The sequence below is a fragment of the Oryctolagus cuniculus genome, chromosome 10 (genome assembly GCF_051225735.1).
Source record: "Oryctolagus cuniculus isolate XC-2025 breed Fujian yellow rabbit chromosome 10, ASM5122573v1, whole genome shotgun sequence".
In the NCBI taxonomy this organism is placed as follows: Eukaryota; Metazoa; Chordata; class Mammalia; order Lagomorpha; family Leporidae; genus Oryctolagus; species Oryctolagus cuniculus.
Window position 1 is genome coordinate 95,119,851 of NC_142876.1, and position 23,601 is coordinate 95,143,451.

At 42.7% G+C, this 23,601-nt stretch overlaps 1 protein-coding gene across 26 annotated transcripts in view; it reads left to right on the forward strand.

Moving 5' to 3' along the window:
• The window catches only part of ERC2 (ELKS/RAB6-interacting/CAST family member 2), a 1,012,357-nt gene that overhangs the window by 382,101 nt on the left and 606,655 nt on the right, over positions 1 to 23,601 (forward strand). The window contains exon 1 of one of the 26 annotated variants that reach the window (XM_089306094.1): positions 8,513 to 8,909. The exons of the other annotated variants lie outside the window; for them this stretch is intronic. The gene's annotated coding sequence lies outside the window, so the exon portion shown is untranslated. Of the gene's footprint in view, positions 1 to 8,512; positions 8,910 to 23,601 lie in introns of those variants that run through there. 26 annotated transcript variants of the gene reach the window in all.

Genomic DNA, 23,601 nt, shown 5'->3' on the forward strand with positions numbered 1-23,601 from the left:
GTCGGTACACAGTGACCTACCTCAGTTGCTTATCACTCCCTATACTGCCCTGTAGTCAATCATTCCCCTGTAGATGAGGAGTTAGGATGTTTCCAATGTTTCTGCCATGACACATTTATTTGTAAGAATGAGACTGTGTTACTTTGTAACCTTTCCTGCATTTTGGCAAAACCAAAACAGTCTTCCTGAAGTTCTTTGTCCCTTGTTGCTGTGCCATGGTGTCTTGCACTGGTATAGGGCTGAGATGCAGTTGGAGTCCATGGGGGTGGTGAGTGTCACAAGTCGGGCACAAGTGGCAGCAATGTTTCTCATTTTTTATTGCTGTGGAGAAGAATTAAAAGTTCTGACCAGAGTGAGCCTCAAGCATTGCAGTATCCTTGAGAAAAACTCAAAATAACTCTCTCTGTTTGTATTAACACCTGGTTAAAAATATGTGTATGTAGTATATATTTATATTAGCTTTGCTAAAATAATATAAAGACACCGGTTTAATGAGAATTTAAGAGTTTCAATTAAATATACCAAAGAATCAAAGGTCAGCCTTAGAAGTGAGTAACTTCATCAGAAGGAAGAACACTGAACTACACAGAGTGCCTGGACTTCTGATCTTTGCATGTTTGTGTTTTTGAACACAAACCTGTAGTCCTTCAGTCATAAAGGATCTTCATAATGTACTGGCTTTCATAGGTTCAGGTACGGCAAACACATCTTTGAGGTTATACACCTTGGCTTTAGAGAAAGACATGGCACTTGCTGGAATCAGGAAGTATGCTAATTATTTGCATCACATTGTAACTATATGTTTTGCTAATATTTCCAAAAATAAGGGCCAGGAGACAATTAATTAACCTTTCTACACCTGTTTCTAGGGAAATGGGAGGCTAGGGGAGAGCAGCTCCTGTGTGCTGCGGGTTTTACAACCTTGGCTTAGTAACCGGAGAAGAGTCCTGCAACGCACATTATCCTACCTGCATTCTACAGGTGAGACACTTAGGCCCTGAGAAGTCAAGTGAATATTCCAAAGCCCCAGAGCTAAGAAGTAGTTGCGTAGGGTTTTAACCTAGGATTTGCCATACTTATCTGCTGGTTCAGCTGCATGATCAGAGGGTTGGTGTGTATTTGTTTCTTTTTTTGGTTTTATCAGCACCTTTCTGACCAGGAACTGAACCGACCTTGCCTCCTTCTGGTCTATCAAGTATCTTGATTGTTAAAATCACTGGGCCAGCCAACCTTGATTCTAATGAGGACCTGAAGCTCAGTTCTCAAAGGGCCTGGCAGGCAAAATGGTAGACACCTTCCAAGAAGGTAGTTTTCTGGTCCTTGCTCTTGATCTTGGCTGCCAGATTGGCAGCTGTGGATGGAATAGTTGCTGAGATGTTTGCAGCTGAATGACTCTCAGGTGTTCGGAAGCCCCTGCATCACATGATCCTCAGTGGGTTCATTCCAACAGGAGCCATTCTGTGGATGCTGGCTCCTTCAGCTCTGTGTGCACCAGGGACTGCTTTTCAGACCCTTGCTCTTTTTTTTCCCCTGCCTTTTTTTCTTCTGATGTTTATAAAATTGTAACCAAAGAGAAAACCTCCTCCTTCCTCATCATTTTCATTTCAGTTTCCCATTTCATCCTTACAGCCTGGCCTCCCTCCCTCTGTTCCTCCCTTTGTCTCATGAGATCTCTTCGGATGGAAATGAAATCCTCACTCTGTTCTGTCATTCTCCTCCTCTTGTAGCCTGCTTCCCTAAATCATCTCTCCTGAGTCTCCACATAACCCAGGGGTTCCCATATCAGTGTGGCAGGGCCCAGGCAGCTTTCATAAATCAGAGGTATTGTAGAGCAGAGGTCCAAACTCAAGCTGATTCTCACCAGACTTTCTGAAATTAAGAATATGAAATACGGCCAGCGCCGTGGCTCACTAGGCTAATCCTCTGCCTGCAGCACCGGTACCCCAGGTTCTAGTCCCGGTCAGGGTGCCAGATTCTGTCCCGGTTGCTCCTCTTCCAGTCCAGCTCTCTGCTGTGGCCTGGGAGGGCAGTGGAGGATGGCCCAAGTGCTTGGGCCCTGCACCTGCATGAGAGACCAGGAGGAAGCACCTGGCTCCTGGCTTCGGATTGGCGCAGCGCACCGGCTGTAGTGGCCATTTGGGGGGTGAACCAACGGAAGGAAGACCTTTCTCTCTGTCTCTCTCTCTCTCTCACTGTCTAACTCTGCCTGTCAAAAAAAATATGAAATATAGATTTGGGGATGGGATTTTTTTTTAGTACTGGCAACTAATTTTAAAAAATTATTTTTTGGGCCAGTGCTGTGACTTAGTGAGCTGAGCCACTGCTTGTGATGCCTTCGTCCTATATCAGAATGTGGGTTCAAGTCCAGGCTACTCTGCTTGCAATCCAGCTCCCTAATAATGCATCTGAGAAGGCAGTAGATAATGCCAAATGCTTGGGTCCCTGCCACCCTAATGGATGGATGGAGTGCCTGGCTCCGGGCTTTGGCCTGATCTAGCCTTGGTTTTTGTGGGCATTTGGGAAATGAACTAGTGGATAGAAGATATCTCTCTCTCTCCCTGCTTTTGTGTTACTCTGCCTTTTGAATAAATGAATCAATCTTTAAAATTTATTTTTCTGTAGTGTGCAGGTCAAATGAAAGACATCTGTTAGGCATCACTTGAAATCTCATAGTAAACTAGGAAAACTTAGGAGCTTTCTTATTTTTAAAGGTATTTGCTCAACTCTCTCAATACTTCTCTACTTTTTGGCTAAGTGGATCTTTCTCATGCTTTTATTTCCCACAAATGTTATTCTCAGATCCCTGGGAGGCAGTGGGGGTGTTCTGCTTAAGAACAAGACTTGAGCATTGTACAAAGCTGAGTTGAATTACTGCTCTATTACCTCTCTGTGACATATTAATTTTGCTACCTTCAATGATTGTTGCAGCACTATGAGCCACTAGTAAAGGTGACTGCTTATGTTCTCTCTTAATTGCCTTGTGGTACAGCAAATATTTAATGAGTGGCAACCACTTGTATATATTCCAGACACTTGGGTGGGTATTGAGAATGCTGCAGTGAACAAACCAGATGACTCTGCCATTCCTGGAGCTTACTGTATGGTGGAAGCGAAAGAAGTTAAATAATTCCAGTAGTGTCATTATAATGGGAAAAGTAGGGTGATGCTCTGTGGGATGAAAGGTTGTTCTAGACCCCAGCAGAAGGAACAGGCCATCAAGGAGAGAGACGCCTTTCTCTGAAGGGAGGAAGGAACCTCCACTGTGATACGGCCTTGACTAAACAAGTTCAGAGTCGGTGAACTCAAGGGGCTTCCATAGCCTAGACAGCTCATAGCAAGAGTCTCGGGTGATTGCTGACGTCATAAATAAGAGTGCCAATTGTTAATCAACAATGGGAATCACTGGGTACAGGCTCCCCACGTAGGATCTCTGTCCTTAATGTGTTTTACTATGAAACTTAAAAACAACACTACTAGTCGAACAATACCCTATACCTTGTGTGGTTGTGTGAGGGCAGCCTGTTGAAATCCTTGCTTAGTATATACTAAGTTGATCTTCAGTATATGAAGGTAATTGAAAATGAAACTCGATGAAGGGCAGGATGGGAGAGGGAGTGGGAGAGGGGAGGGCCATGGGAGGGAGGGAGGTTGCAGGGGGGAGCCACAACAATATACAAGTTGCACTTTGTAAATTCACATTTATTAAATTTAAAAAAACTATATAACAAACAAACAAAAAGAACTTAATACTTTACCCTTTTAGTATTTTTTATGTTCTACTTAAAACTATTGGTTGAACTCTGTAATTAATACACAATTACTCTTAGGTGTTTAATTAATGCTATAACTAGTACTCAAGTGGTATTTTACACTTTGTGTTTCTGTGTGGGTGTAAACTGTGGAAATCTTTACTTAATATATGCTAAATTGATCTTCTGTATATAAAGATAATAGAAAATTAATCTTGATGTGAATGGAAGGGGAGAGGGAGTGGGAGAGGGGAGTGTTGTGGGTGGGAGGGAAGTTATGGAGGGGGGAAGCTATTGTAATCCATAAGCTGTACTTTGGAAATTTATGTTCATTAAATAAAATAAAATATAAAGAAAAAAAAAAGAAAGGTTGTTCTAGGCTGGGCTTCCTGGAAGAAGAGAAGCATGATCTGAGGACTGAAAGATGAGTTGCAGTAAACCAGGTGTGAAGGTGGTGGAGTAGCATTTCTGGTCAAAGCTTCGGCATGTGCTGTCTTCTTAAGGCATTGAAATCATGCGGATGTGACTCAGCCATATTAGACAGTGAACCCATGTCAGTTTCTGAGGGTCCTATTTTAACAGTTGTCCTCATATAGAAACACAGAAGGGCCATTGCTTCCAATAACTCTTTAACAAGATTCTCCCAGCCAAGTGTGATAATTACATCAGAGATGGTGGTCTAGGTTATGCTGCACTGGCAATCTCAAAGCTCTCCATGATGTAAAGCAGAAGTCAACAAACTATCACCTGCATGCCAAATCTTGTTCTTACTTTTGTAAATAAAGTGTTATTGGAACAGGCGTGCCCATTCATCACATATTGTCTGTGAACACTTTCAAATCACCACAGCAGAGTTGCTTAATAGTAAAAGAGACTATAAAGACCACAATGCCAAGACTGTTCACTGCTTGGCCCTTTACCAGTTATATTTGCCGAATTCCATTTGTGAATATTGATGGGAGCATCCTCAGAAAACTGGAAATTTTATTACCTTTGTGAGGGACTTTGAAAGGGAACAAATCAGTGCTTGGAAAAGACCTAGCTTGGTGGCTGGCACAAAACATGTTCCTGCTACTTTTTATTATCATTCTTAGCATTATCTTATTTCTGTTTAGTCCCTGGTCTAATTGCAGAACTTTGAACATATTACATCGATATTATTACTATCACTACTAACAATAATACCTTACATTTATTGTTCACCTATGGTGATCCTGGTACTGTGCTGGGAGCTTTGTGTGCCCTGTTCTTGAATCCTTATAAAGTCCTATGAAGTAGAGTTATCCCCATATGTAATACCATATACTACCATTAACTGAGCATTTACTCCTTGCAGGATTGTGCTCATTTAAATAGTAGGTTTCTGAAGAACCATCTTATTTTACAGATGACGAAGCTGAGACCTACAGAGATACGTAACTTGCTCTTGGCTCCTTCCTCTAAAGTAGCCATGCTAGGAGTGCAACCTCAGCCCATCTAGCACTGAAGATCCTGAACATTTTCTCTATCACTATGCTGGCTCATGTGCCCTGGATCATGGGGGTGGAGCAGTTAAAAGGACTGCTTCCGTAACCCCTGTGGCCAGGCTGGCCTATTCACTCTCCATAGGATGTATCTCCATTGCATTGCCTCTGCTCAGAGCAGTTTTTGGACTGTCCACAGCCTGCTCATCTCTAAACCCCTGTGTCACAGAAAAGCCGCTGCTCATTGCCATGGTGCTGTCTTCTGCCTGCAGGCTGTCTTGAACCTCTGGAGGGCACCTTGAGTACTGAGCTGACAATAGGGCATAGGTCAGGAAGAGCTCCTTATGCAGAGAGGTGCTCACTGAGTGTCCTTTTCCCTGTGAATTTAGGGAGCTGTGGATATCATATTTCTACTCCTTCATTTTGAACAGTTTTCTGAGCACTCTACACGTGCCAGGCTTCATGCCACATATTCTACCTGCATTTTAGCTTGCCATTTTCAGAGCATCCCTATGAGGTGATCTCTTTCCAACCTGATAGACAGGTGTGAGGGCATTTGACTAAGGAGGGGTGAAGTGGGTGTGAAGAGCAGGGCCAGCCTCTGGGGCCAAGCTCTTTATTCCTGTGCCTTGTGATTGGGGAGGGCATCTTGTTATGGATGCAAATGCCTATTGGATCTGAAAATCTTTTTCTTAGCAGCTACTTCTATGGAATGGAGGCCAAAAGGTTGCCTTCTTAGTTTTATGTCAAATTTATGTTGGAATGCGGAATTGAGGCAGGTGCCCATTACTAGATAAGTAACAAAGCAGAATGAATGAACAATTGCCATTTATAGTTTTCAGAGAAAAATAGAATTATTTGCTCATTTTAACAGACATTAGGTACCACTATCCCCTGTTTGTGAACACTGAGTTATTTGCAAATGACTGAAGTAGTCTCAGACTCCCAGGTAGTATGCAGCCCAGGAAGGCACAGTACTATCTATTAAGGCCACAAGGTTTGTGTCAGAGGAACCCAGGCTCAAAAATAACCTCTGTGATTTGACCAGTGTCATCGCAGGCAATCTGCCTAACCTTTCAGAATGTTAGCTTTTTCAATTGTAAAACAAAGATGCTAAGAATGCCTATCTCAAATGGTTAGTGTAGGCATTTAGTGATACAATGCAGGTAGAACACTTGGCACAATTCCTGTCACACACTGAACTCTCAGTGAAGTCATAATTACTAATAGATGTTGTCTGCAGCAGAGATAAACATGGTCCCCCGAGGAGGACCAGAGAAAGAAACATGAAAGAGATGTCAGAGAGGAAGGAAAGAATCATAGAATCATCTCCTCTGACTATAAGAAGGCTAGGATTTGGAGGATAAGTGAGTCATGATGGACAAAAACGGCTAGGAATTGGGATGGCATCGTCGTCCAAGAACAGCATGAGCCATGTATGGAGGAGGGATAAGGAGAGGGTGAGTGGGATGATGTGGAGAGTCTGACTGTGTGAATATCAAGTAGAATATTTCTAGAGCACGTGAGTGCAGAGAATGTGCAGCAGAAACCTCTGTGGATATCGGCCATTTGGGATGCTGTGATCTGATCTGCATCTCCTGCAGGAACACAGGAAAGCAGGAAAGTTGACATAAATGCTTTGACTCCTCATTACCCGTAAGGTGTGTTTCACCCTACTAGGTTCAATACCAGGAGTGTATATGTCCTTACATCAATTCCATGGTAGAAAAGAGCCCCGGTCATAAATATTCCTGAAGCCATTCTTCTGGGCCATGCTTGCTTTTGCTAGTGTAAAATAGAGTGAATTATGGCTTTCTTACTGTTTTAAAATACAAATTTTATCTTTATTCAGGTGTGGTGGGGCCAGCAGATCAGGGACAAGCAGTGAAAAGTGGAAAGACACAGCATACCAGGTGGGGCTCCAGGCAGGGAAACACTTGTGGTGTGGGTCCACAGCTGGTCTTTTATCAGCATGAGAGAAGAATTCAAAGCAGAGGCATTAACAGTGAGGTAGGAGAACAGGATTTAAAGAGATTGAAGAGATAACGAATATTCAGAAGTGAATGTGGGCAGCTTCCCTCCATGAGGAAAGAGCGGCGTCTGTACCCTTACAAGTTCAGGGCACACTTTTATTGGGTAGGAGGTGGTGCCATAATTAAATTTATAAATGGGGTAGCATTTAGGCAGGGTTCAGTGTGCATGGTGATCTCTGGGAAGGCTTCATGGCTTCTCTATGTGGAGCTTGGCATATACAAGGCCATCATGGTGTCTTATATGTTATGGAAAAAGTGAATGAAGCTCAGTGCATCATGGGAAGTGGGTGTGTTGAGTGTTGAGCCTGCAGTGTGCTGGATTGTCATGGTAGGTTTCTAGGTGGTGCACAGCTGTGGCAAGGGGACACCTGGCCATTTTTCAGCTCCTTTGTTCACCAGCTAGCCCCCTGCCTTAGCCCATAGCTAAGGGGTCGGGAGGCAGAGGAATCTAGAGGAAAAGACCCTTCACTGTGTTTTCCCAGGGAAGTAAGGGAAATGCAGGTTAAGCAGAGTTAGGACCCACCAGTTTGGGTAATCTCAGGAGACTATGGGTGGGACTGAGGAGTTGAATCTACTTGTTAGACATCTGCCCCTAGGTGACTGGGGCAGAGTAAGGAAGACTGCCTGGGAGCCCCTGACAGGGAAGGGAGGAGGTGATAAGCCTGTGGGCTCTAGTTTATATTTAAAAGGCTTGCATAACAGGTGAGTCCTTTCCCCTCTCAGAACTGGCTTATCCTGGGAGGGGTAGTCTTATCTAGGTCAGCAAGACCCCAGATGTCAGGGCATCAGAAATACTGAAAATAAAAAGGTATCATTAGGGGTCTTAATAAACTCAGATATACATTTGTGACATTGTCGTAATAATAAGACATAGAGATGAGTATTTGGTTGTTGTCCTGATCCTTGGCACAGAGCTTCTAAAACTCTTGGCATTTCTGAGATACAATGGTAAGAAAAGTTTGTTTTGTTTCACACAATAACCCCTTTTCAATGGCACCCGAGTTCATGTTAATGCAGTGACTCTTGGAGGATAGGGGTTGGTCCGCAGGGGAGTCACCTGTGTGACTAGAGGGTTGGAATGCTCTGCTTTCACAACTATTTAACCTCTGGGGGTGGGGTGGGGGGCGGTGCTTAGAGGTTGAGTTGAATCACCAGTGATCATTGACCGAGTCGATCTTACCTACATCACCCGAACCTCTGTAAAATCCCCAACCAGTAGTGTTCAGGAAGCTTCCACGTTGTTCAGCGCCTTGAGGTGAGGGGAGGGTCTTCTGGAGTGGGCATGGAAGCTCCTTTAGCTGCATCTCTTCCAGTTGTCTGCTCCTAAGTTGTATCCTTGACAACAAGCTGTTAACGGGAAGTCAGGTGTTTCTCTGAGTTCTGTGAGCTCTTCCAGCAATCATTGCACCTGCGGAGTTCCAGAAAGACCAGTTCACAGCCAATGTGGGTGGACTGCAGTGTGGGAAGCCTGGAGACCAACCACTTGCAATTGGCATCTGTAGTGGGAGGCAATCTTGTCAGACTGAGCCCTTCACCTGTGGTGTCTGCACTAACTCCCAGTAGAGTCAGACTTGAGTTAAGCTGCAGGATACCAGTGGGTGTCCACGGAGAACTGGAGAACTGCTTTGGTGTGGGAAACCTACACATTTGATGTCAGGAGTGTTGTGAGTATAAAAACCTTTCTTCTACTAGCATGACATTCTGCATTTCTAGAGAACACACACACACCCCCGTTAAGTGTACAGTTGCAGTCCGATGGCGTTAAATCTCAGAGGGCTTCTGCAGGAAGGCGTTTTACCTTCTTGCTCAGTAGCCCGTAGGAGACATCATTATGGTCAGAGGGGGCCCGTGCTTGTGCTGTTGTTGGCTCAGAAACATCATTTTAAAAAAAAAAAAAAAAAAAAAAAAAGCCTGATTGATCTTTTCAGCACTGCTCAGCTGACTTTAAAACAGAGTGAAACTTTTCAGCCTCCTTCTTGTGTTGATGATGCTTTTTCCTTAATGCACGCCATTTCCCTGTATATTTAAGAAATTCAGAAAACTCGTGTTTGTGGAAAGCTCCAGTAGTATCTGATGACTCTTGCAAACTGGCGGTGGTCTGCTGGGACCTGTGAAGTCATGCAGTTCTCACTGTGGACATTAACATCCTCAACTGTTAGAGAACTACATTATCTGGAGTTCCTCCTTTACTTGTTGAGAGTCTTCTATCAGAGGCAGGCAAGCTTTTTCTGCAATTTTTCATATTGCCTTTTTGGGACCAAATAGTTTTGCTGTGTTTTTCCTGCCCAGGTAGCTGATACCACTGATGAGACACTACTCAGGACCTGTGGGTTACGTTTGCAGGCATCAGAGTGCAGGGTTGACCTGCTGGTGGAAATGGGAGACTTAGACCCTCTTCCCTCCCCTCCCCTGCCCCAGATCATCAACATGTATTTTCTTTATAATGGTAAAGTACTTTGTAACCATCCCCTACTGGTTTTCTCATAATGTATGAAGTTAGCTACATACATGACCTCTGCTTTCCAGTTTATCCCTGAATGTACATATTTTAAGTAGTGAATTTAAAAGTTCAGGATCATCTTTTAATAATGACAACCAGCCAGAACTAAATCGTTTCACATGAAACTCTCCTTAGAGACCCAAGAGTAATTGATAGCCTCTCGAACAGCGATTTTGTACCTTTAAAAAAGTATGTGTGTGTCTGTGTGTGATTGTCCCACTCCACGTTTGTCACTCTCTGCTAGTGTACCATTGCCCAGGATTACTTAATTAAACACGACTTAAAAGTTTGCATTATGCTTCAAACTAGTGACAGAAATTGCTTAACATGATTTCTTGGTTATATGCTGCCTTTGGAATGGCAAGAAAGCAGAGTCAAGAAAATACAGTCACTCTGTTAAATCTTTATTTATTTTCTAAGGAGTGAGAGAGCGTTTTTATCCAAGTGATGAGAACCTCCTGGAGTTGATTGACTTAAATTAGCTTGATTGCTTTTTATCAATCGCAGCTGCACTGTTTAGCATAAAAATGCAAAACATTTAAAAAGCATTTGCCTTGCAGCATACTAGAAAGATGTTTTTAGTTAGTTTTAAGATGTTTCAAATTTTTATTCTGCACAGATTCTCTGAGAATGTATCCAGAACATATCTAGTTACAGAGAATTAGTACAGATATTGTAAACTTTGAGAAAATGAATTAAAGAAAATATGCTGTTTTATGAATTACATATTTAGAATTTGGGCCTTTTAGCTTTTAAATGTCTCTTGTAAGTTAAACAGTTCAGCCATATTTGTTGCAGTGGCCCAGCCAAGCAACTGCTGCTAAACATTAAAAAACAGTCGTTGGAACTTTTCACATAATGAGCCATTTGGCCTTTCTTGTGGAGCCGTGACATGGTTCAGTGGAAACTGGCTGTTGTACAGTTAGGTAAAACCAGCTTTCTCCTGAAATCCTATGAATGAATTTCAGACGATCATCTTGGGTTTTCTCCCTGGCTGGGACTTTTTCATGATGAACATGACCCTTTTATCAAGTCGTTTTGTGTGTAGATGCAGCTGGGCGTGGTCTGCTTTGTAAGGTGCCCCAGTGCTCTTTATGAACCAGCTGCTTTTTATTCTGCTTTGTCTTCCCTTGGCAGCTTTTTGTCATTGGGTACTTTTGGATACTATCAATGCCAAAGTCAGAAGAAGGTGCGCTCTTAGAAATGTTGAGAGGGAAGAGGGACCAGAGAGACTGGGTGCAAGTTGGTTGGTTGACTTGTTTTGGTCTAGGCATTGGTCTCCGTTGGTAGGAAGCAAATTTCTTGCAGACAGTGAGATGATAGCACAGGACTTGTGCTCAGGACAGAGGCTCAAAGATGCACCATGGGCTCATTCTGTCAGCACAGACCCTGGGTTGTGGTGTATGCCCAAAAACCAAATTCTCCCCACAAACCTATTTTTCAAGTGGAGAGGCTGCATGTCTTTGTTGCACACTTTACAAGTCATGTGTGTGAGAATGGCACGTGCCTACCTTTTCTCAGCTGATGATTCTCCTGCTTTAAAGGAGAATAAGGGTTCTGCTCCTGCATCTGTAGTGGAAATATAGAGGTCACGTACCCTTGCTTAGAGAGACTCAGATCCCCTGAGCCATTGACAGGCTGTTGGCCTCTTGCATCTGTGTGAAGGCATCTGGAGTTTTGTGATCAGCTCAGCAATCAAAAGAAGCAGGGGTTTTCCACATGAACAGGTGGGAGCTCTAACAAGAGCTGATGTGTGTTCTGAACTCCAGAGATTGACCTTGGTAGGAAAAGAGATTAACAAGTTCAAAGCCTTTTTTCACTAGCTTTTCATTCTGGATAAGACTCTGAGTATCCACTCAAGTTTAGAAACTCAAATAAGCTAGTATTTGACACATCACATACTCCTGGGAAATTTTTGAAAAATACCTGCTTCAATACTGCCTACAGGCTACTTTCCAAAAATAATTCTTCCTCCCACTTAAACGTATTATTAATATGTTCTAATGATATTATTAGTGCTTAAGTCAATCACAGTTTTAACGTTGTGACAGAATTTAAAAAATTGTTTCCATATTTCCTTTTGATCTGTGTTATGTTGTATATACATTACTTATGACACAGTTGATTCCATAATATACCCACTATTCAGGATTTTGAGCTTTAAAATTTATCTTACTGTCCTTAAAAGCGTGTCCATACAGTTATAAGCCCCCTGATTTTTGTCCTTAATCACATTGTGCTCTAGGATTTTACTGGCAACATTCCTGCTTTTTGGTCATTGCTGTTTCTAAAGTTCTTCACTGATATTAATAATATTGACTACAATATTATTCAGATTGAAGTGTCTGTGCTTGAATTGCAGAATTAAAGGGTATAACCATTTTTATCGCATCTTACATACAATTCTAAATTGCTTTTTTAAAATATTCATGTACCCATAGTAGGGTACTTTTAAAAGTTCATGGAAAATTGAATGAAAAGATCAGTTTATTTTGATGCAAAAATTTTTGAAATCTATGTGTAGCTTTTTCATAAAACATCTTTTCCATGAACTATTTGAAGATCCTTCATGTAATGCCTGGGCAAAATACCAAATTCCCACAGACTAGCTAGCACTGCATCTTTCAAAGTTCAGCAGCACAGTATTATGTTTTCTTACAACTGAAATTATTATACAGGGTTAACTGTATTTCCATACTTGGTTTACTCTGTATACTTGCTGTGTGATCTACCTATTTTGATGGATACTTATTTAGTATAATCTTACATTACAGATATTATCTCTTTGTGTTGCTTGATGCAGATATTTACCACAGATTATTCTTTGCCCTTTAAATTTTTGTTTTGTGAGCTTTTATAAGTTTTTGGCTATCCATCTAGCTGAATGTGTCCATTATTTCTGTCATCACTTCTTTAGGCCTTCCAAAGATCAGAGAAGCATTCTGTTCTAAATTTTGATTGTTCTCTGTGCCTTGGTATTTGTTGTTGTTAGTATTAAATGTTTGCTTCTGGTTTCAGTTCTTTGTGAAAGAAAAAGGCACAGACAAGGTCAACGCAGCTTAAACATTGCAGCTGGAAGCGTCCCATGCCCCTAGTTGTATACCTTACCATTCTTCACCAGCAAGAAGCCCATGAACTCCCTGCCCTCAAGAAAGCTGACACACTGGATGCTTTTCTCTATTGCATCATACTCCATTGTGTATCCTATTTATTGTTTATGTAACCAGGTCAGCTTTATTTGGAAAATAGGTCTTGCCCTTTAGCATCTATCCAGAATCTATTTTAGCCTATGTTGCAAGGTAGAGGTCTAAGTTAATATCTTTTCGTTTTACTAATTCAACCTAGTGTGTTGAATGGTTTGTGTGCATTTTTGTTTATTCAGTCTTCATCTTCTTTCCTGTGGACAGGTCAGTTTGGGGGTTCTCTGTCCTGTCAGTTTATTAGTGCTATATTGTTGCAGTGGGCTCCCCGGCTTTATGGTTTGGGTAGGTGGGTTAGTGCTCCCCTCAATTCAAAGTTTCTTTTCAAAATATTTGGTATTCTGATCTGATTTCCTCCCCAGCTGACTTCCAGAGCAATTTTTGTTTATTTTTAAAAGGAGTCATCTATGGGAGAAGTTCAGTCCACAGATTAACCTGGGGAGAATTGATCAATTAAATTATTAAATAATATAAAGTGTCATATATTTACACCACTTACTATTTGTTCATTTTAGTCTGTTTCTGACCCTTTGTAAGCTTATTCATAGTACTTGATATTTTGTGATATTATTTTGAAATTTACTTATATAAGCAATATGTATATGGACATATATATCTATATAGGTATATATTTGATGCCTCAAAAAATTCTTGAGGATTGGAATTAAAAGATAAGTTTATTTTGGTGTAAAATGCTTTCAAAATCCATGCATGGATACTTTTGTGTCTATACTAAAAAAAAAAAAAACAAATTCATAAATACACATAACTAGATTGCTTGTTAACCTCTAAGGGTTTACTATTTCTTGGTAATGTAAATTAACATTTGTCTATGTTCCTCAGTAGTTTATTTCATATGGAAATTATTCCTTGAAAGTTTGAGAATATTTACCCTATTGCCATTTTAGAAGGAATAAGTTACTATCTGTTTAAGTTTTCTACCTTGGATGGGATCATGTTTCCAGTTTCTCCCTTACTTTCTTAGAATGAGAAGATTTGGACAATTGCTTTTTCAGTAAGTATTTAATTTTTCCCTGTTTCTAGTGTGGTGAAAAAAATCAGAGGGTGGTTTTGGTGATGGGGATAAGTAGTTTCTCAGGGCTTTTGCCCTTGGGGCTTCCTGTGTATGTTCAGGGTAAAACCAGAGTGCCAAACACAGACAGCATCTTTGACATCCTTTAATTTTTTTCAGATGAAACAGAACAGATGAGTTATATGGCTTAATCAGAACACACAAGCACGGGTGCAGCCTGGGCGAAGTGGGGATTGGACCCACAATCCTTGGTCTTTATGTAGGGTTCTTTTTCTTGTGTCCTACTGTCTTTCATAAACCAAGAGGGTACAAAAGTGGACATAAGGGTTACCAAGATGTAGTGACTTTGAGGGAGAGTGAACCTAGAATTCCATGTTGACCTTGAGAGCTTAATCTGTGAGTCAGAGATGATTGTGTTAGGCTTGGGGATTTATAGTTCATTCTAAAGAAGGGTTGGAAAGTTCAGTGGAGTAAGGTTTATATTATTCACTGTTCTGCTAGGAAGAGACTGGAACTTATTTCAAATTTGTTTAAGCAAAACTTAGAGATTTAGTGATATATGTGACTGGGAATTTTAGGATGGTGTTGATTTCTGACATAGCTGGGTCCATGGACTCAAATATTGTCATCATTTTACTTCTTTGATTTTTCTTTTCAACTTCTTGCTCTGTTCCTTTTTTTTTTTTAACTATATTTTGGTAGAAGTTGGAGCAATCAGCAGACCCAGAATTACATCTTCTCATCCTTGCAATTCAGCAGGATAAATGTGCTTCTCCACTGGGACTGTGATTGGTAGACTAAATCAGTTGGTCATCTCTGGATCTGATGGTTAGGTCACAGTAGGTAATATACCTCCAACAACCACAGTAGTTAAAAATCACTTTATCCCCTTTTTTCTTATTCTAAATGATTCCAGTGACTTGCTAGCATCTTTCTCTCAACATCAGCCCTTTCAGAGACAACCCCCAGAAGAAGATTCCTCCTCCCCACGCACTTCAATGCTGGGACAAATAGAGAAGTACAAGAATAAACACATGCCAGGGCCAGCGCTGTGGCACAGCGAGTTAATGCCCTGGCCTTTAGCACCAGCATCCCAAATGGGCACTGATTCAAGACCCAGCTGCTCCACTTCCTATCCAGCTCTCTGCTATGGCCTGGGAAAGCGGTGGAGGAGGGCCCAAGTCCTTGGGCCCCTGCACCCATGTGGGAGACCCGGAGGAAGCTCCTGGGTCCTGGCTTCAGATTGGCGCAGATCCGGCCACTGCGGCCAATTGGGGAGTGAACCATTGGATGGAAGACCTCTCTCTATCTTTCTCTCTGCCTCTCCTCTTGCTATGTAATTCTGACTTTCAAATAAATAAATAAATCTTAAAAAAAAGAATAAACATGTGTTATATTTATTTTTTTTTTAAGATTTTTTTTTTCTTGACAGGCAGAGTGGACAGTGAGAGAGAGAGAGACAGAGAAAGGTCTTCCTTTGCTGTTGGTTCATCCTCCAATGGCCGCCGCGGCCGGCGTGCTGCGGCCAGCCGGCACACAGTGCTGATCCGAAGGCAGGAGCCAGGTGCATCTCCTGGTCTCCCATGGGGTGCAGGGCCCAAGCACTTGGGCCATCCTCCACTGCCTTCCCAGGCCACAGCAGAGAGCTGGCCTGGAAGAGGGGCAACCGGGAAAGAATCCGGCACCCCGACTGGGACTAGAACCCGGTATGCCGGCGCCGCTAGGTGGAGGATTAGCCTATTGAGCCGCGGTGCCGGCTTACCATGTTAGTAATTTAAGAAGTTTATTTATTTGAAATGAAGAGAGACAGACATAGAGAGAGCTCCCATTTGCCAGTTGATTCATCAGATTGCTGCAAAAGCCAGGGCAGGGCTGGGCCAAAGCTGGGATTTGGGAACTCTATCCAGGTCTTCCATGTGGGTGGCAGGAACCCAATCACTTCAGCTATCACTGCTATGTCTGAGGGTCTGCATTAGCAGTAAGTTGGGATCAGGAACTTGAACTGGGCTTCAAGCTTGAGTACTGTGATGTGGCATGTAGACATCTTCACTATCAATTACTAGGCCAAATGCCTATCCTTACTTCCTCATTTTTAAATTTTGCTATGTTTAGCAGACATTTTCCAAGAAAGGAACTTCAAGAGTGAATCAGTCCACAGAATATTCTGGACTCACACAGTACTGCGTATGTGTATGTTTCTTATAGTTGCCAGAAATGAAAAAATCATGATGGTTCACACAATTATGTGGATTTCTTGTGTCTCTGGAGCTCTGTGGCCCTCTGCAGCACTGCCTGAATTTCCTCTTGGCAACCTGCAGCCGGAGCTGAGGGGTGGCTGGCTGCCCCTCAGTGGGTGATGTGCACTCCCAGGCCACCCAGACCCCATCCAGTTGAAGTTACTCATTAGCCTCACTGGCCTGACCGCTGTTGGCATTTAATTGGCGACTGCAGTGTTCAGTCTGTGTCCTACATGAGGTAAGGGAGTTCCGGTTAGCCAGTGAGCATGTGAATAAAATATGAGTGTAAGAACATCCAGGTGACAAGGATCTGGTAACAACTGGGCTTGACTGTGCCCCCATTTTACTTCATTCAGTTTAGTTCTCAAATGAAGCCACATGAAATCCATTGTCCTGCTCTCGGCAGGAGCACCATTGGCAGGGGAGAGAGGGAAAATGTGGAGGTTTCCTGGCCTGGCAGGGGCGTGCATACCCTGCTTTCTACCTCGCAGCAGCTCTGAGTCCTTTATGCTCTCCTCTGAGGCTTGCAGCAACCTGGTTTCTTCTTGCTGGGTGGAGTGTTTCCAACCAAACTTTTTTTTTTTTTTTTTTTTCTGCTAATGAATGACTTCCGCACCCTCTGTTCCTGGGACACTAAAACCATAATGGCTTCTCCTGCCTCTGATCTGGCAGGCAGAAGGCTGGGTTGCGGGAACACATTTGTCTGTCACGGAAGCGGTCCAGATGCTCCAGTTTCCAGGTTATTCTAATGGGCAGTTGAGGCTTGATTCTGCCTTTTAGTAGGTTTGGGGACCGAGGGGCCAAGTTCTTCAACTTCCTGAGACTCACTTGCCTTCTCTGGAAACAAGAGAGATGTGCTCTTTTCCACTTCACTCTTGGCAATGAGGTTGGCTGGGCTGAAGTACTTACAGCGGTCAATAAGTAGCAGGAAGCTTTGTTATTATTACAAATAATGTAACAACTATTTTTGTTTTAAAGAGGGAGTGGCTTAAAGCAGCCCCCCCTCCCCACACACGCAAGAAGAAAATTCCCCTGACTGGTGAAGGCATTTGTGTGAATTCTATGAACTCACTAAAGAGAAAGTCATTCTCTTCCCTTTCTTGCAATGTTGCTTTATTGTTCAATTGGCAGACACTCATCTTCCTTAGTGACAGAAAGCAGCTCTGTGCTGTGTGTTTTATTGAGGTGAGATAGGGACCAGGAAGGTACAGGACCCCCACGTGCTTACAGCTCCCAGAGGGCAGATCCTGTCTGATGGCATCTGAATGTGTGGGCGTGTCAGAGGAGGCACCATCCTATCCAGTGAGGTGACTCTTTTCAACAGTATTTAACAGGAATTAGAAAGAGCTGCATTTCATTCAGCTTTGCTTGGAAAATAATGTTGCATTGAGAACTACACCATGAAGAGAAAAACAGAGAAAAAATGTTTTTCTCTCCTTAATTTCATTGTCCCCCAGATTTCTATGTTGAGGACAATTGTCCGAGATAAGAGAGTGAGTTTTTACTTCCCTTTCCTTTTAATTCCATCTTCCAAATAATTTTCATAGCATGTGTCATCATGAAATGACAGAGACTGTTTTTATAGCTTTTGCCATACCATGATACAAGTATACATATATTGCAGCCTAGTTATGTTAGTGAAAGTAACTAATGGCACCAAGGAAACTATAGGAAGAAATGACATGGAAATATATTCTTTTTTTTTTTTTTTTGACAGGTAGAGTTATAGACAGAGAGAGAGAGAGGGAGAGAGGGAGAGAGGGAGAGAGAGAGGTCTTCCTTCTGTTGGTTTGCCCCCCAAATGGCTGCTACTGCTGGCGCTGCGCCGGCCCGAAGCCAGGAGCCAGGTGCTTCTTCGTGGTCTACCATGCAGGAACCCAAGCACTGGGCCATCCTCCACTGCCCTCCTGGGCCACAGCAGAGAGCTGGAATGGAAGAGGAGCAACCAGGACTAGATCCCTGCACCCTTATGAGATGCCGGTGCTGCAGGCGGAGGATTAGCCAAGTGAGCCACGGTGCAGGCCGAAATATATTCTAACCTGGATCTTTTGAGGGACAATATTTGAGAAATTTTTCAAGATCACAGAGATTCTTATAAAAAAAAGTTGGATTTGGAGAAAGGTGAATTTTATAGGTTATTCTGCCCTTTTACTTAAGCAGTACTTAGAATCACTGACAGTCAGAAGGAACCCTCTATTTCCCGGTGAGTTCCTCTAGCATGCTTTTAATATGGTGGCTGTGTTTTCAGAGGTAGAATCTTTGAGTGTGGGCGTGTCAGCTGACAGAAAAATGTCAGCTTCTAAGTGTTCTGTTCCCAGCACCCACTGTGGTGCCCTGGACTCTAGGGGTCTGTCCAGGCTCGCTCTGTGGTCACCAGAGGGTATGTGTTAAGCTCTGTGCTTTCTCATAAAGGTGTTAGGTATGGGGCAGGAGGGAAAAGGATGATGAGCTCAGTCAAGCACACGTACTGAGAGCCTGCAGATGAAAAACAACATAATTTCTCTGGCTTGTTCTCCAGGATATTAATAGGCGATATGGAAAGGAGAGCGTTGGTGTTAAGTACGTTTGGGGAATACTGATGAACTGAAGTTAGACTGGACTGTACAGAACATTTTGCAAATTCCTAAAAGAGCATTTGCTGAATTTATTTTACTGTGGAAAGGCCCCTCCCCTCTGTCTTCCTCCGTCCCCAGCACCCCAACCCCTGCCCTACCGAGAGTGCTTGTAGAAGCGGTTTTCTCTGGAAAGCCTCGTGGGGATGCTGGGAGTGCTGTGATCACATACAGCAGAGCTTCTGGGGGGAGGAAATTTCAGGCAAACGTGGCTAGCAAGTTGGAATGGCAAGGTGTAGGATCAGGAAGGGAGTCTGTGTACATGGGGCTGAGTTTAGAACTTTGTGTTCTAAATGAAGTTTAGATGGAGGTGGGAAGAGAAGTCCTCGTATGTCTTTCACTTCCCCTGCAATGGTGTTTTTGCAGATTCCCCATCTTGCCTATGGGAAGAAATCTTGACTGAGCCCCGCGACGTAGTATATGTAATTTTTGGATCTGAAATCTCATTTTATGGCTCCATTCCCAGTAACTTCTTCGGTGCCCTGTTTGCTCACCCATGGACATCCTGGGCAACGTCCGCCTTCCCTCTCAGACCTCTCAGAGCCTCTTAGACCCCCATAAAACACTGTGTCTTCTGAGGATGCCTTCTGCACTTTTTCAGGAGAGTCTAGTGCTTCGTGTTCATGGTTTTTGATCTATTGCTACCTCTAGAACATGGGACACTGGAGGATCAAAATGCTATCTAATTTATCTCCAGACTTCCAGGAAAAAATAGTAGATATTATTTATTGGCAGTGCATGTATTTTGTAGGGTCGCCATAACAAATTTTCTCAAACTTGATGCCTGAAAACAACAGGCATTCATTGTCGGACCATTTTGGGAGCCTAGATCAAGGTGTTAGCAGGGCTGCGCTCCCAGCAGGGGTCCTGTGGGTGAACCCTCCCTTGGTTCTTCCAGCTTTGGTGGCTCCTGATGCTCCTTGACTTGGGCTGTATGACCCAGTGTCTTCCACCATCTTCAAGTGGTCTTCTCCTGCCTCTCTGGGTGTCTATGTGTGTGTTTATGAGACTCTTGTTATTGGCGTTAGAGCCCACCTGCATAATCTGTGATAAGTTCATCTTGAGATCTTTAACTTCGTTACATTTGGAAGAACCCTTTATCCATATAAGGTCACTTCATGATTCTGGAACATGGGCACATCTTTTGATGGAATGGCACTATTCAACCCACTAGTTACTAAGTAAATTTTTTCAAGATTGGAGAATACTTTGGAAAACCTTAGTCTTAGAATAGAGTTAGCTAAGCATGTAAAAGTGTGCAGATTCAGAGTTGAGGGTCCTCTATCCAGACTTGTGTGTGTAGAAGGCATCACTGCTTCATCCTGCCCATCTTCTTACCATGACTGCGTGTGACCTCAGGATCCTTCTTAACATCAAACTCTCTGAAGTTGCTTCTAGTCAACTGCTGTCAGCCTGTGATGCAAGCAGTGTGAGATGATAAACTTTTTATGATGAGACTTTTTGAGAGGCGTGGACTAGCAGTCTCATTGAAACATTTCCAATAGAAGCCGAAGAATTCCAGCATAATGGAAATGGGACCCAAATGTTTTATCCAGTGAAATGTGTCCCTCATAGGGAATGTTTTAGGGATGGGATGGAGGTGGTTGCTTACGTTTCTGGTCCTTTCTGTGCTACCAGGACCTGGTACTAAGAGTCGCAGGAGGGAAGAAATGTCCTTCTCTATATTTCACTTCTACACCTGTAGTAAACTTTGGACCACTTTAGTTAAGAGTGACCGCTGCCTCAGGGACACAAATTCTGCTCTCTAGAGGGATCTGAATGAGTCTGACAGTGCTTTCCCTGACAACATCCTAACTCAGCTAGTCCGTGTAAAGTCACTTGCATTTGACGTGCAACAGAGTGGCAAGCTCAGCTTGGTGCATTTGGTTTTTCCATCATCAGAAGGTTGGAGTTTCTAGACATATTTTCCCCTTCTGTCTCAGACAGTACTTCCTTTAGATTACTGCTCTCATTTTTGGGTATTGCTTGTGTTTCAGCTAGATAGGATGCTGTCAGCACTTTTTCCTGCTCTCTGTAAAATTGGTAATTGTTAAAGGTAGGGCCATGATTTTTCACTTGTTTTCTGCTTGAGGCACTGTGTTTGCAGAGCTAAATGTAATGCAGAGTACTGTGTGTATCCCCCTTAGATTGCACTGAAAATGCTTACAGTTTAAGTGGGTAAATGCATACTGACCAGATTTGCTGATAGGCTATCAGGCTGCTTCTAAAGAAACAGTTCTTTAGTTTGTGGGTAGTTTAATGGGTCTCACCATGATAAAAATAGGAACAAAATGAAATCACAGAATTGCTGAATGTCAGAGTTGGAACTGGGTCAGTAAGTTCCACCTCCTCATTTTACAGATGTGAAAACGGCGGGAACTCTCCATGACCAATTGTAACTCTAAGTGCAGCTTAGCTGTGATGCCTTTCATGAATTTGTAGGACTATAGATAAACAAAGAAACTACAGCTGCAAGGGTAAGGCAGTAGAATACTGTTGGCTCAATGCTCACATGGTAAATTGATTTACAGACACACACATACCCAAAATTACAGAATGAAACATTTTCCCTACCAAAATGTTCCCTGCCATAATAGTGCTGTAACCTGGTAAGTATTTTCCGGAACAGTGATGGTAAACTCAAAAAGGGATGACTGTTGGTTTCTGTTTAAGTCAGTTGTTAAATGGTTAAGTTGCCACTTGGGATACTTGTATCCAATATAGGAGAGCCTTGTTGGAGTCCTGGATGTCCTGCTTCTGATCTAGCTTCCTGCTGATGTGTGTCCTGGGAGGCAACAAGTGATGGAGTCCCTGCGGTCTGTGTGGGAGACCTAGACTGAATTCAAGGCTTGGCTCAGCCTTTGTTATTGTGGGTATTTGGGGAATGAATCAGTGGTTGGAAGATATCTGTCTGTCTCTGTCTCTCTTTGCCTCTGCCTTTCAAATAAAACAAATTTGAAAACATTACAAAAGGAAGAAGAAAGAGCAAAGAGTACACATTTCATGGCAGTTTTTGCTTCTGACTTAATTGGTTTTAAAGTGATTGTCTTTTTCCTTCACAAAGCACAGTTTTGTCTCAGTTCCCTCTTCCTTAGTAAGAAAGATGGATGAGGCTGTAACAAATTCCAACAGAGAAACAGTCACTCATTCTAGCCAAGGTAAATTTGCACAGAGTTTGGTGTTACAGACTTCTGCAGAATCACTGATGCTCTTCCTGAAGGTCAAGGATATGAAGCTCCATCCTGGCCTTAAGGTGGAAGTGTGTTCCTGATTCAACACACACCATTAGTGGGGGTTATAATGAACCTCAGTAATGAACCTTCTGTTTCCTTAGCCTCTTTTGTGTATAAAAGATGTTTTTTTAATATCTGAGGGCAAAAGAGGTACTTTCACTATTTGGCAGAGAAAATATTTAAAAAGTATTTCAGTACTAAATATTTCACTGAAGTTCAACCATCATAGCACAAGGATGTGTAGAGGGACCATGTGAACCTGCAGATGGCCGTAGGCAGGATTTTCTAGAATGAATGAAGGGAAAAGGTATTCCTTATCCTGTCTGTCTTTTGGCCTATTTACTTGAGATGGATATTTACTAAAAATATGAAACATCTATCTAAATAAACATGTGTATTAATCACAGGTCTTCCCTGGAAACTCCTCAGAGCTTTGATGCTTTTACCAATAAATAATACTTATCTGGTGGATGTATCCATCTGTCTTTCTGTCTGGAAAGAAAAGATGCATATCATAGTTTTAGCACCTTTACCTTTTTTCCTGTTTGATGTCACATTCCTCTCCAGTCTAATAGTTGTCATTTGCACTACCCAAATATTTCCTAATTTCCTCCGAGTGTGTTCAGAGCAGGTCCTTTGGAGATTAGCTGACATGTGGTTGATCTTGACTTTGTCACGTATATACTGTGTAGCTCTGAGCCTTGTAAAATGGAGAACAATAACTCCAACTGTCTCAAAATGCTGATGAAGCTCTTCATAGGTGTTGGCTAATGTTATCATTGTGATTCACTTTAATGGTATCTGCTAGAACATTAACATGTAATACTATAGTGACTAACTTTAACCATATCTGCCTGATGAGATAAAATCATAATTGGCCGGTGCTGTGGCTCACTAGGCTAATCCTCCGCCTGCAGCGCCGGCACCCCGGGTTCTAGTCCCGGTTGGTACGCCGGATTCTGTCCCGGTTGTTCTTTTCCAATCCAGCTCTCTGCTGTGGCCCGGGAGTGCAGTGGAGGATGGCCCAGGTCCTTGGGCCCTGCACCCGCATGGGAGACCAGGAGGAAGCACCTGGCTTCTGGCTTCAGATTGGTGCAGCGCGCTGGCCGCAACACGCTGGATGTAGCAGCCACTTAGGGGGTGAACCAACGGAAAAGGAAGACCTTTGTCTCTGTCTCTCTCTCTCACTGTTTAACTCTGCCTGTCAAAAAAAAAAAAAAGAGATAAAATCATAATCATTTATTGTTACTTGCTGTTAAACAGATGTTCTTTATTAAATATCACTACTTTATTTCTTAGTGTGTTGCAGTAAAACCCCTTGCAAGTTGTGTATCAGTTAGTCCTTGTGGTATCGTACTATTACTGTCTTCATTTCATGGCTGAAGAAACTACAGTTTTGAAAGACTATGTCTTTCTCTATCAGAAGGTTAAGATTTGAACTTGGGGGCTGGTGCTCTGGCGTAGTAGGTAAAGCTGCCACCTGAGATGCTGGCTTGCCATATGGATGCTGGTTCATGTCTGGACTGCTTCACTTCTGATCC